Raw genomic sequence first — 13,539 nt, 5'->3', positions numbered from 1 at the left:
ACACGCCTTTTGCATTCCTGCCGCCTTTCCTCTTTCCACAACACGGTGCCTCTTTCAGACCGGACAGCTTTTTTTTTAAATTACCATATCTACCTTCTCGGTTTTCCTTCCCAAATTATTAGACAAAATAAACCTCGAGATTAACTCCGACAAATACGCGATGTCTCCTAACAGACCGAAAATACATTTCGTTGCGGCGGATTCATTAATTTGGTTCTGCAGATAACCGCATTGTTCTTCCGAGCGACCACTGTGCCCCGTAATATATAAATAGTAAGAGATAAAAAAAACACGCACTGGTCCCAAGTTCTTTTGTTAAAACTAAATAAGCTGATGCCGCAAAATAAATAGACGGCGCTTGAGCTTGTACAGTTCTTTATCGAGAAGTAAAGCAATTATTGCCTCTTTTACCCCTTCTTCCATCGCCGACTTTAACAGTATTCGCTAAATAATACATAGCGTAATAATTGTCTCTATTTCTAAGTAGGCTCCCGGTTTCCTGCCCTCTGAGATAATTGTTTTCGGGGAAAACTAACATCGGGTGTGTTCAGCTGGTTCAACAGTTGGAGGTATTCGTGCTTTGTTCCAAGCCAGGTTCTAACAGAGAACAGACTGTCAAATATTTCTTTTGTTGCGCAGACATAGCAACGAATGGCTTACTTCAGTTCTAAAGAAGCCTTCCGTGCAACAACGAAAGGTTTTGGGCTTTTGAATGGTGAACCACGCGCAAGGTAGGAGGCTTATTTATGGAAAGCTTCAATCAGAACAGTGAAAGAGGCCATGAGATAAAAGACAATCAGTAAATTGTAGAACAAATTGATTAAGTAGCAGGGAAGCCAGACTGCTAGAATCACCAGATTGAGAGAGTCGCGACATTGCTGTTGGTTTATTAGAACTGCCTTAAGAAAAACGCCGTGAAACAGGCAGAAAGAAGGTGTGTAATTCAGGTGCTAAAATAATCACTGTGGTCGGACTAGCTGGCACGCGTCTACGACTATGGCAGGGAAACACAAACGCATACACGTTCGATTGACAAAAAGTAGGCTATACTAAATAGAACGCCACTGACATTATTATTATTATTATTATTATTATTATTATTATTATTATTATTATTATTATTATTATTATTATTATTATTATTATTATTATTATTATTATTATTATTATTATTATTATTATTATTATTATTATTATGAAAAGACATATACAATGGACAGTGCGCGAAATACGGAGGGAGCAGGCTGGCAAGTGTCACCCAGAAAGGAACATCGCCTGCCTACTAACAAAGAAGGAGTGAATGCAAACATAAGTTTAGGATAGAGGGAGTAGATGTAAAGAGGAAAGAAAGAAACAAGATGCCACTCACAAATATTGCGTTAAATCAGCGACAAACCTGCAGGCGCACAGAAGAACGGTACTGTCAGCAAAGTTGAAAGCAACGTGGTAATGTGCAAAGCCACATCTCACATTTTTTGAGTATGCACCCTCAAGGAAACAAGGCAGCATTTTCGTGAGCTATGTCGTCGCTTATTTTCCGCGACCTTCACATTAGGGCGGCTATGCTGCTTGCGGTCTCGATATAGACAATTGCACTAATAAATAAGCATACATACCCCACGCACTGTAGGAGTCGGCGTAACGGAAGCTTTGGTGAACCAGCCAGACGAAACTCCATGACGCAGCGGAACGAGGCGACGAACGCGCCCAGCCGCCCTCAGCCAAGGCGTCCACAGAAACGCGACAGGGCGACCACCGCCAAGCATGCAAACTTCCGAGCGCCACAAAGCTCTCGCGAGAGAGCGCGCGCGCTTGATGCATAAACTGGACGGTGTATGTGAGCATGCACACGCCAGTTTATGCCTGCGCTTTCTCGTGCACGTTCTACAAGACACCGCACAATGGCCAACCGTCTCAGCAGGGCAAATGAGACCCACAAATACCAAGAAAAGACGTTTACTTTCTATTAATTCGTGCAAAACACATAAAAAAATATTTTGCGGAAATCTTTTCAGCACTAGGTGCGAAGCCCCTGGCAGGAAACTAGAAGTGGGTTTCACCCCAAGCCACCTATGGCTTAGTTTTTAACTTGTATGGACCACTCTCATCATATGTGAACCATAAGTGTACATTTCATTTGCTTTAGATCACATGCGTGACAGCACTGCATCTTGCGTCGGCCTGCCTCCCCTGACCACCTTGCTTTCAAAAGACAGCGAGTCGTGTGCCAAGCTTCTTCCTCGTCCAGCATTCCTGCTCTAAATCAACAAATGACGCTTGCTGCTTATCATTCAGTGTTGGATGAAGACAGTTAGCCAGAAACTTCGTACTCAATACTAAAACTCGGCAAGAAAAAAAAAGTATTACTGGCATGTTGCCTATAGGCAACACTCGTTAACGAAGGATTAACGTGAGAGACACAGCAAGGTCTGCTGGAGGAGCTTTATGCCTGGCGTGCTACCGTACGTAGGGAAAAGGAAAGAAGGGAAAGGAGTGCAGAAGACGATGATGGTGGACAGTGACCGATGCATATGTGCGATTTGCCTGCCACATTTGCGCACACACACCTCACTGACGTCACAATGCGGAGGCATATGCCAACGAGAGCTCTCTTATTCCTCATAGTGCAGTTTTAGTGCTGTTCCATGAGCTTGAATTTTCTGCTGCAAAAGCAGCGTGTCGTGCAAAGCAGGCGATGTGACGTTAGGTGCCTGACGTCCTGTGCGGTCACTAGAACAGTCGCCGAGGATGCGTGACACCTCCGTAATATCACATGCCTGCCAGTTGAGGTCATTTTCACGGCACGTCGGGTACACGTCACTCATTTTGTGCATGATTTCTCCTTGCTTTGGGTGCAGGCCTGCATTTCGAATTTAGATCTAGCGTGTAATATAGCTATCGGCGTTAGCGCAAGAAGGTATGCGATGAGGGTGGCTTTATGGGCATGTGTGTTGGTAATATTCGCGTTCCTCGAAACATAGATGCGGTGACACGGACATAGAAGACATACGAAACAGCACACAGCGATGCGTGTTGTCTCGTGTGCTTTTTATGTTCGTGTCGTTGTGTCTACGCTGCGATAAATTATTAGTCTGGTTGGTGTTGTCACCTAATGGCTAGAGCATCGGGCTTTTAAAACCGCTGGAGCAACGAGGTTCGATACCACCACCGAACAGGCATAAAGCGCACAGCGAATTCCTTCGTGGACATCTGAATTGCACCGCCGTCAAAGGTGCCGAGGCAGAGGGCGCGAGCTCTTTTGCGGAGTACTTTCATCGTCGAACGCCGATTATCTCTGAGACACACATGCTGTCGCACGTTCGGAACTCACGATGTGGTAGTGGAATTGCTGCAGCCTCGGAAGGAAGCCCGGCAGCCTCGCACAGTACCTTCAAACACACATTTCTCCACCAGACGTCATATTTCTTCAGGAACCCCGCACGTCGGCTTTTATAGACGATTCATCGAAGGTTCCAGAATAATCGCTGGGGCTTGCGTGTTGTCCAGAAAATACAACGCAGTTCTCGTCCCGTATGCAGTCAGAATACGCAAGGTTCGGTGACAACACAGAACGGATAGAATTATCCATAATATTCGAGAAACTCGCGATAGATGCAGGTTTCGCCCTGCGCTGAGCGAAACAGAACTTTCTCACCCGAGAAAGATAAACAAGTACACGTATCAATATTAATCTTCAACCCCACTCTTGCACTTGCTGCGTTAACAGGAAGCTTTAGCTCGGGCCCAACTCTGACGCGGCCTATTCAAATACATGTAAAACGCAAAAACGCTTTTCTGAGATAACAGCTGGGCAGATTTTAATGAAATTTGTTGGATTTGAGAGATAAAGTTAAATTCTAGGGACTGTTGGAATCCTAATGGCGATTGAAATCCTGAATTCTGTTCAAGATATTTTCAAATATTTGAAAGCTTGAAAAATAAGGAAGCACGAAGCTTACAAATTCATAGCTCTGCATCAGGAATAGAAATTGCGGTTCTGTAAACGGAATCCATTAGATCGTTAAAGAGGACAAATTCGGTATGTCATGTTATATTTTACGTGAATTTGTTACGTTGTTTACAAGGGTTCTGCCAAATCTATATTTGCATATTAGTAATCTTTTTTTTTATATTCATGTGTAATATATCAGTTTTGTCCGCTTGAGATGTACTATTAAATGCAATTCACAAAATTGTATTATCATTTTCGTTGCTGAGTTGCAGAGTTGTAAACTTGATAGTTTCGTTTTTTTAAATTCTCAATTATTGGCAATTTCTTTAAAAATCGACAACCTAACTCATAAACTCAGAACCAACAGTCACTAGGTTCTAAGTTTTTCTTTTAAATGCAACAAACCTCGTCAAATTTGGTGCGTTGGTTGTCGAGAAAGACGAATTCTCATTTTACATGTATTTAGACAGGAGGGATAGAGCTAAATCTTCCTATTAAAGTCCTCTATCGTTTATTACAATTAATCTTCAGTGTTGCTGAACAGGACAAAGCCATCTGCAAACCGAAGGTCAGTGAGATATTCTCTGTTAATCCTAACTCCTATGGCTTCCCAGTCTCAAAGCTTGAAAACTTCTAAGCATGCATTAACATTGTAAAATTTGTGTCTCTTTGTCTGACCCCTTTCATGATCGGTAATTTACTGCTTTTCTTGGGAAGAAGCAAGTAGCCGTGGAGTCTCTGTAGATATTTACCAAGATGTACTCCCTGATTACGCAATGCCTTCATAACTGCTGGTATCTCTACTGAATCAATGCATTTTCATATTCTATGAAAACCATACAGAGAGGTTGGTTGCAGTTCAGATTTCTCAATTATCGCAATGATGACATGGACGTGATCCATTGTAGAATATCCTTTCCTGAATCCAGCCTGTTTTGTTGCTGTCAATCGTCCCTTACAACGCACACATGGACGAGGGACAAAAAGGACGACGAAGACAAGCGCGTCGTCGTCCTTTTTGTCCCTCGTCAATGTGTGCGCTGTAAGTGACCATCGATAGCATGGAATACCAACTAGCCCGTACCGAAACCTTGCTTATGTTTTGTTGGCTGATTGAAATCGAGTGTAGACTTGATTCTGTGAGAAATTGTCTTGGGCAATATTTTGTACAATACTGAAAGCAAGGTAATAGGCCCATAATTCTTCAGTTCTGTAACGTCTCCCTTCATTTGGATGCGTATAATGTTGGAATTCTTCCGGCTTTCTGGTGCACTTGAAGTCTTAGGGCATTGTGTATAGAGGCCCGCACAATTTTCAAGCATAATGTGTCTTCCATATTGGAATAAACTGACTGTTATTCTCTCTTCTCCAGCAGATTTTCCCCGCGACATGTCTTGCAAGGTCATTCTAACTTCACTAGTCATATTGGGAGCCTCTGAATACATTTAGTCACTACTTCTAATGAAGGTAGTGGTGGAAACGCCGGACGCTAGAGAAAATAATAAATTCGTGCCAAGCAGCATAAGCTCTCAACGCCACTGTTATTTCCGGTTGTGATGCCACTTTTTTTTTTCTCATGCTATTACTTGTCTCCGGATACGTAGATGGCGCCGGTTGCAACGAGCCGTTATTTTCTTGACATGTGGGCTTCTGTGGAAGCTTGGCTACCAATTTACATAGAGGTTGGTGTGTGTATAGGCAGAGTTGAAAGTTAGCGCCCGCCCCGTTCAATTTCTTGTCGCCTTGCTTTGCGCTGTCGCAGTCGTAATGACTCGTTACCAACTAGCCCGGTTGTCCATTTTGTTGGTTACCACAAAGTGCCTATAATGAATAAAATAATTTGCCATGAGTCCCTAAGCCCTTCTATTTTGTATAGGGCTCATAGTAGAATGGCAAGGAATAGTGTAGAGACCTATGAAATTGCAGAAATTGCCACCCGGGGTTCTTTACCGTGGCCTTAAGCAGACGAGAATTTATGCATTTCGCTGACATCGAAACGCGGCCGTGATCGAACCACCGACGTCGAGCTCGGAAGTGCAACGCTATATCCATTTGGAAATCGCCGCGGGCGACATCTGACTGCGAAGGGAGCGGTTGAATCGGTTGGCGCGTTGTAATATGCTGTAACATGCGCCGTTTGCTGTAATATGCCGATTCTCATTTAGCCGCGAATAGTATGCCTCTCATTCCCTTCGAACCCTTCGACCCTTCCTCCACCTTTTTTGCTGCCCTGATGTTTTATTTTCGTGAAAGCCATTGTATGCTAAAGAAATCTATCAGAACTGTTACCGTTATCTTTGTAGCTACATTAACGCACGATACATCAGATAGCAGTGCTCACCTGAGTTGCGATGTGGAGCCCTCCATCCCATTCCATTCCGTGAGTGGACATCCCCCGTAATTCCACTGTCCTTTTAACTCTTCTGAATGGTGAGAGTTGCATCATTCCCGCTGCTCGAATGGCTTGGGCGAACCGTTTCACTCCTCCATTTACCGAAAATGAATGCTTTCTCTATATTTTTAGAGGAAGTCGCCGAAGGGAGCGAACGCACTTCACGTCGGCTCCGTTTACCAAGAATTTCGCTGTGCTTATCGCTCATTCACCTCATGAATGTAACACCAGCGTATGCAGAAAGTCACCAAGATTCTACTGGCACCATATTCAAGGTGGGAAACGACTTCCTTCCCAATCACAGAGGCTTTTGACCAGCTCCACGCTAACCCTCGCCGGAGCTCGCTTCGCCGGAGCAGTGATGGAAGTTCAAGTGAACGGGGAGGACATCTCCCCCGAAGAGTTTCTCCAAGACAACGGTTGGTGCACCATTCGATACAAGACCCAATTCAACCGCGAGGCCGCGCAAAGCAACACCCAGAACGGAACCCACTCCCGCACCGGCGAGGGAGCGAAAGGCGACCGACAGCGTTCGCGTCAAAGACAGCGTAACGTCAAGCAGCAAGTCATCAGGAACAGTAAAATGCCACTACTCCCACGAAGTGATTTCAAGGTCGTGATACGACCAAGAGGAGGCCTCGACGTTGCCGCCACCGGAACCGTGCTCCTCGCATCGGCCATTTACCGGGCGGCCAACGTACTGGGGCAAGAAGCAGGGGAGGACACGGTGTGCACCAACAACCGCCAAAACATCCTAGTCGTGAGTACACCTCACGCTACTCACGCCGCTAAGTACAGACAATTAGAAGCCATCGCCACCGGTGATCGCCGCCACGAGGTTAGTGCCTATGAGACGGCCCCCGACTACACGGTGAAGGGAATCATCAGGGGAATCCCGTTGGAGGAGGACGCCAAGTCCATTCACACCAACATCGTTCACGCCCGCAACCCCCACGCCCTGGCAGCCAAACGGCTCGGTAATACCAAGACGGTCATAGTGGCCTTTCAAGGACCGCGAGTGCCCTCCTACGTCAGGTACGGCGGCGCCCTCCTTCGCTGCGCCCTGTATCGCAAGCAAATCGACATGTGCCACGGTTGCGGGAGACTCGGTCACCGCATGGACGTGTGCCCCAATCCTCAGGACAAAGTGTCCCGTCGTTGTGACGCCCTCAACCCAGCCCCGACCACCAGTGCTCCCCACGTTGCAAGCTGTGCGGGGGAACACACATGACGGCGGATCGCAACTGCCGCGCAAGGTACAAGACCCCCTACGTCGTGACAAAGAGGCAATGGGAACGCCACAGGGCCGCCGAGGAAGCGGAGGCGGCCGCCAAAGCCACCAGTCCCGCCGGCAAGCCGCGCTCGAGATCCAGGACCCGCAGCCGAGGCCGCTCCCGGTCCCGGAGCCGCACCCCAAACCCACGGCAGCAGCAGCAACGCCGGTCTCGCAGCCGCACCCCCAGAAGGACCTCAACAAGAGACACCGAAACCACCGAGAAGGTGAGCTGGGCAGATGCGGTCACCGGAAAACGAGCACCAACCGCGAAGGCTGGCGACAAAGCACCCGCTAAAACAGAGACGGGGGTAACTAAATTAACACAGGCGATACAAGCGCTGCAGAAGCAAATAGACCTCATGCAGAAACAGATTCGCGCAAAAGACGACCTCATACAACAACTCCAGCATGCCGTGAAGAGCGGTACCGATACAGAGGCCATGCATGAAACTCACGAACAACCCATAGAGGACGACGAAGTCGCATACCCCGGCACTAAACGCAGACTCACTCCCTCACATACCACTCAGGCCACGCAGGGAACAGAAGAGGAACCCATAGAGGACGACGAGGTCGAGTTCCCCGATACCAAACGGAGACCCACTCCCGCCCTTACAGAGGCAACACGACCCAAGCGCACGCGCGCAGCGATACGCGACGCGCGAATAGATGCACTCGAGGCTCGCCTAAGCAATCTCGAGGAAACTATCATCGCGTCCATCACGCGTACCATCCAGCGGAGCCTGGAGAGTGTTCACCTCAGACTGTCGAGATTAGAAGCCGCAAACAGCACGATCGTACCGTCGCATAGGGAAGCGGCGCAACACATGTAACAAGATATAAACATGGCCCGACACTCATCGAAACAAAAACACACAATATGGCAGTGGAACTGCAGAAGTTACCAAAACAAACGAGCGCACTTACAACAACACCTGAAAACGATCCCCGAACGCCCAGACATCAACATACTCCAGGAAACGAATGGTCCCGCCAAACTCGCGGGGTACCAGTCTATAACAGGCAAGGCGGAGAAACCAAACGTCACCACACTGGTCAAGCGAGCGCACACAGCTATCGAACACGACACCAAAATCAGAGACATCGAAAACGTTCTCGTAGAATTAATTCCACCACGCAAGACCCGCAACAGCATCTTCGTACTGAACGTCTACAGCAGTCCCAGATGCCGCCAGCACCGCTTCCATGTCCTCTTCAAACGGGCAATCGACCTCGCCAAGGGGCAACAGCTGTTCATTGAGGGGGACTTTAACGCGGCGCACACGGCGTGGGGTTACAAGCACGATCACCCCAAAGGCACCCATCTATGGGCAACGGCGCAATACCCCGGACGCGAGCTAGTCACCGACCCCGCGGCACCAACAAGGCAGGGCAACAGCGTAATCACTGACACGACACCTGACCTTACTTTCACGTGCTACACACGCGAAGTCACTTGGACAAACACCATGCAAGACTTGGGGAGCGATCACTACATTATTTCCATAGAAGCAGAAGGCGGTCCGCAGGAACACAATGTCGGTCGTCAAATGACGATCACCAACTGGATCGGCTACGCAAGCATCGTGATGAGCAACAGATGGAAGACATCAAAGATATAGAACAATGGACCGACCAACTGGGGTGGGATATCAAGCGCATGGCGCAGACGATCCCGTCGACAGCTGGGCTCGAGGCAATAGACTCCCGGTTGCTGCACATATGGGAAGCCAAAACTCACCTGCAGCACCGATGGAAACAACAGAGACACAATAGGAGACTGCGTAAACGGATAGCACAGCTCAACAAAGAAATCGAAAAGCATGCGCTTAACCTGCAACATCAACAATGGGAAGAGAAATGCGCGGAGATGGATGGTCAACTCACCACGCGTTGCACGTGGCAGATACTGCGGTACCTGATCGATCCCGCCAACACCAAGACCACACACATGCAAGGCATATACAAAATCATATACGCTTACGGGGGAACGGAAGAACAGTTCCTACGGGATGCGGAACGCCTTTGTATATCCCAAACGCCACCGCAAATATATCCAGACTACTCAGGAGAAAGCAACGCCACCCTAGACGAGGAATTCTCCGTTGCCGAAATCCAGGCGGCCCTCGTAAAGCTGAACACCAAGTCGGCCCCTCGCCCCGATCGAATACCCAATAGGGCACTACGCAATCTCGATTACGGATCGATCGCGAAACTAACAAAATACATTAACGAGTGTTGGGCGCAAGGCAAGCTACCCCGGCAATGGAAAGAAGCAAATATCACACTGATACCGAAACCCGGCAAGAAATTACAGCTGGAGAACCTGCGCCACATCTCCCTCACGTCCTGCGTGGGCAAGTTAATGGAGCACGCGTTTCTCAATAGACTCAAGGATTACCTCGAGGACAATGACTTATTTCCACACACCATGATTGGGTTCAGAAGACATCTCTCCACGCAAGGCGCCCTTCTGCAACTAAAACACCAAATCATAGACAATCCGGGGCGTTCGACGAGAGCCATCCTCGGGCTGGACCTCAAGAGGGCCTTCGATAACGTTCGCCACGATGCCATATTGCGACAAATAGACAAGCTAAATCTCGGCCTGCGCACGTACAACTACGTCCGAGACTTCCTCACGGGAAGAACCGCTCGCATGTGAGTGGGACAACTACAGTCAGAGCAAATCAACATCGGCAGCTCGGGCACCCCGCAGGGCTCGGTGATATCGCCAATGCTCTTCAACCTCGTCCTGCTGGGGTTGCCCGACCGATAGTTTCAAATCGAAGGACTGCATCACACGCTATACGCGGATGATATTACCATCTGGGCGATAACGGGCAGCGACGGAGCGATCGAGCAACATTTACAACAGGCCATCCAGTTCGTAGAAAACTTCCTCGTGGGCACGGGACTCGCCTGCTCGGCCGAAAAATCCGAACTGCTGCTATATAGACCAGTCAGAAAGGGGCGCCCACCTAAATGCTACACCCCCCTGGAAAAGCAAAAGATCCAATTAACGGCATCAAATGGCCTACCCGTCCCGATAGTAGAGAAAATCCGGGTACTAGGAATGATGATAGAGCATAAGGGTGGCAATGGCGAAGCACTTCGCAAGATAACGGCAAAGGCCACCAGCACGATGCAGCTCATTCGACGCATCACCAACAAACACGCGGGCATGCGCGAAGGCAGCGTCATCCGACTCATACAAGCCTTCGTCATTTCTCAGATAAGGTACACGGCAGCGTTTCACAACTGGACGGTTGCGGAAAAAAACAAGCTCAACGCGCTCATACGCAAGGCGTACAAATGTGTGTTGGGACTTGCGCCTGGAGTTAGCACCACCAAGTTCTTGGAACTACGCCTACACAATACGCTCGAAGAACTCGTGGAGGCGCAACAAGTGTCCCAACTTGAACGCCTATCCAAGACCCGCCCGGGCAGACACGTACTTGAAAATCTCGGCATCACATACCCCTCGCAACGCGGCGTCAAAGTAGACATTCCAAGATCCATACGCGAGCAACTATACGTACCCCCATTGCCTCGCAACATGCACCCCCAACACCACACGGAGAGGCGTAAAGCCAGGGCACAACAAATGAACAAAAGTTACTCTAACGACAAGGAGGCGGTCTTCACCGACGCAGCCCGCTATCGAGACAGGAAGAGTTTCGTGGCGGCAGTTACTAGCCACCGAGGCAACCATCTCACGAGCGTCACCGTGAACACGGTACATGCCGAAGCGGCAGAGGAAGCGGCCATAGCACTGGCCCTCACACAAACCACAGCTACTTACGTGATCTGCGACTCGCAAACGGCAATTCGCAATTTTGCAAATGGGCGCATCTCGCAAGAGGCGTATCAGATACTCCAGCGACATCCCATACACCAGGGAGAGGCCGACGTTGATAACCGAAGGCATTTGCTATGGATCCCGGCACACACTGGAATGAGCACCCCCAACGAAGCGGCTCACGGCATTGCTCGAGGCCTGACTCACCGAGCAGCATCGGAGGACGAGCCCCCGCGGGGTACGGCAAATGTCTGGGCATGGGAGGATTGTATGACCACTTTTCACGACATCATGGCACACTACCAATTACAAAGACGCATATACCCATTCCCTCACGCTAGGTTAGACAGGACGCAAGCAGTACACTTCAGACAATTACAAACAGACTCTTACAGAAACCCCAGACTCATGCACGCCATGTATCCATACATCTACACTACAAACAGATGCACATCGTGTGGCGAGGTTGCCACACTAAATCATATGTTATGGGAGTGTCGGGACCTAACAAACAAGTCGGGCAGTGCCGACCCCTCCGTCTCTTCCACCGCCAGCCTCCAGTCACGCTGGATGACCGCACTGCTCAGCTCTGACCTGACAGCACAACTCTGGGCCGTCCAGCGAGCCGAGGAAGCCGCTTCGAGACAAGGTCTCGGAACCGCGTCCGCGGCGGGTGCCCAGACCCACTAAAAAGACGCCGGACTCAAATCTTGTTGATTTGAAATAAAAGTTTACGTTCTCTCTATATTTTTAGAGTACTTACGCTTATCTATCTGTATTGACCAAACACGTATCCTTGAAGTATTAAAAACGTCAAAGATAATGTTGCGTCAAATTACCTCGCCCAAAAAGCATGCCTTGTGGCCTGTTATCTCCACAGCGCATCCTAGACTATAATGACTCTAATATCTACAGTTTAAAAATAAGTATTTTGTCAAATTCCCTTTCTGTAAAAATCTATCTGCCTATGTGGTGTGATATCTTCAAAAGTAGCCTTGTGGGAGCATTCGTATGGTGTAGTACAGCCGTCAGCACGCTTAACACGAACGCTCTGCAGCGTGGCCCGGCGTGGCCTAGCGTGGCCCGGCCAATTGCTAATAGGTACAGCGGGGCGTGGCACTTGCGTAGACGACGAACGTTTGCGCACATGCGCGAGTAAGAGTGGGTGCGAGAGAGGAAATGTGGGGACTTTTGCTCCTTGAAAATACGGCTCTGCCTAGGTACTACGGAGGAGTTTCTTGGCGCGCGTTGTATGCGCTTGTCCCTAGGCGTGCCGGCAGAAGTCGCGGGGGCGTGGTAGTGGTGAACTTAGCATCGCAAGTAGGCGGCTCGACGCAATTATATTTATTCAATCATGTTTTTGCTAATGAAAACAACGTGCCATTATTTCGCATTATTGGCGGCGCCTCCACGATACCAAAGCGGCAACGTGAACATCAAAGCTAGAAGCCGGACTGGCCCGTTGGTTGGGGCTCGCAGAGGCCTGCGCGTGCCAGGGAAGTATAAGATCGGCTGTCCGCTATCGCGGACAGCCAATATTTTATGCGAACACCCCCTGGCACGCTTCGGCCTCCGCGGCCCCAACCCACGGGCCGCCCTGCTTCCAGCTTTGATCCCCCCGCTACCGCTTGGGTTCCCCGAAGATCCTGCGCCGCCTGCTTTAATATAACCTCAGGTGCTCTCCTGAGGCCTCCGTTCGCCGGTTACATGTGCCCTCCTGGAGCAGTGCATGTAAAAAATCCGATCTATCGTCGCGACGAAAAAAGCGACCCGCGACTTCTACAACACCATTCAGAACATTGCACCTTCAGACACAGCGATCATCAAGCGGCGTCCACGCCCACTGCCTCACTGCGCGGGCAGCAGCGGCGGAGCCTAAACAAACTCGACCGCACTCCGGAATGTCGGCATGTCTAGGGGACAAACGAATACAACGCGCGCTAAGAAGCCTCCACCGTAGTGCCTAGGCTGAGTCATATATTCAAGGAGCAAAAGCCCCCAGATGTTCTCTCTCGCGCCCACTCTTACTAGCGCCTGCACAGAAACGTCGAGCGCCGTAAAAAGCGCCACGCCCCGCTGTACCTACTAGCAATGGAAAAAATACGGCCCGGAACGGC

At 49.3% G+C, this 13,539-nt stretch overlaps 1 protein-coding gene across 2 annotated transcripts in view; it reads right to left on the bottom strand.

Moving 5' to 3' along the window:
• LOC142576606 (urease accessory protein UreD-like) overlaps nucleotides 1-13,539 on the bottom strand; it is a 91,680-nt gene that overhangs the window by 760 nt on the left and 77,381 nt on the right. The gene's annotated exons all lie outside the window — the stretch shown is intronic.

Source organism: Dermacentor variabilis, chromosome 3, assembly GCF_050947875.1.
Source record: "Dermacentor variabilis isolate Ectoservices chromosome 3, ASM5094787v1, whole genome shotgun sequence".
Classification (NCBI taxonomy): Eukaryota; Metazoa; Arthropoda; class Arachnida; order Ixodida; family Ixodidae; genus Dermacentor; species Dermacentor variabilis.
This window is presented reverse-complemented; position numbering and strand designations above follow the sequence as displayed.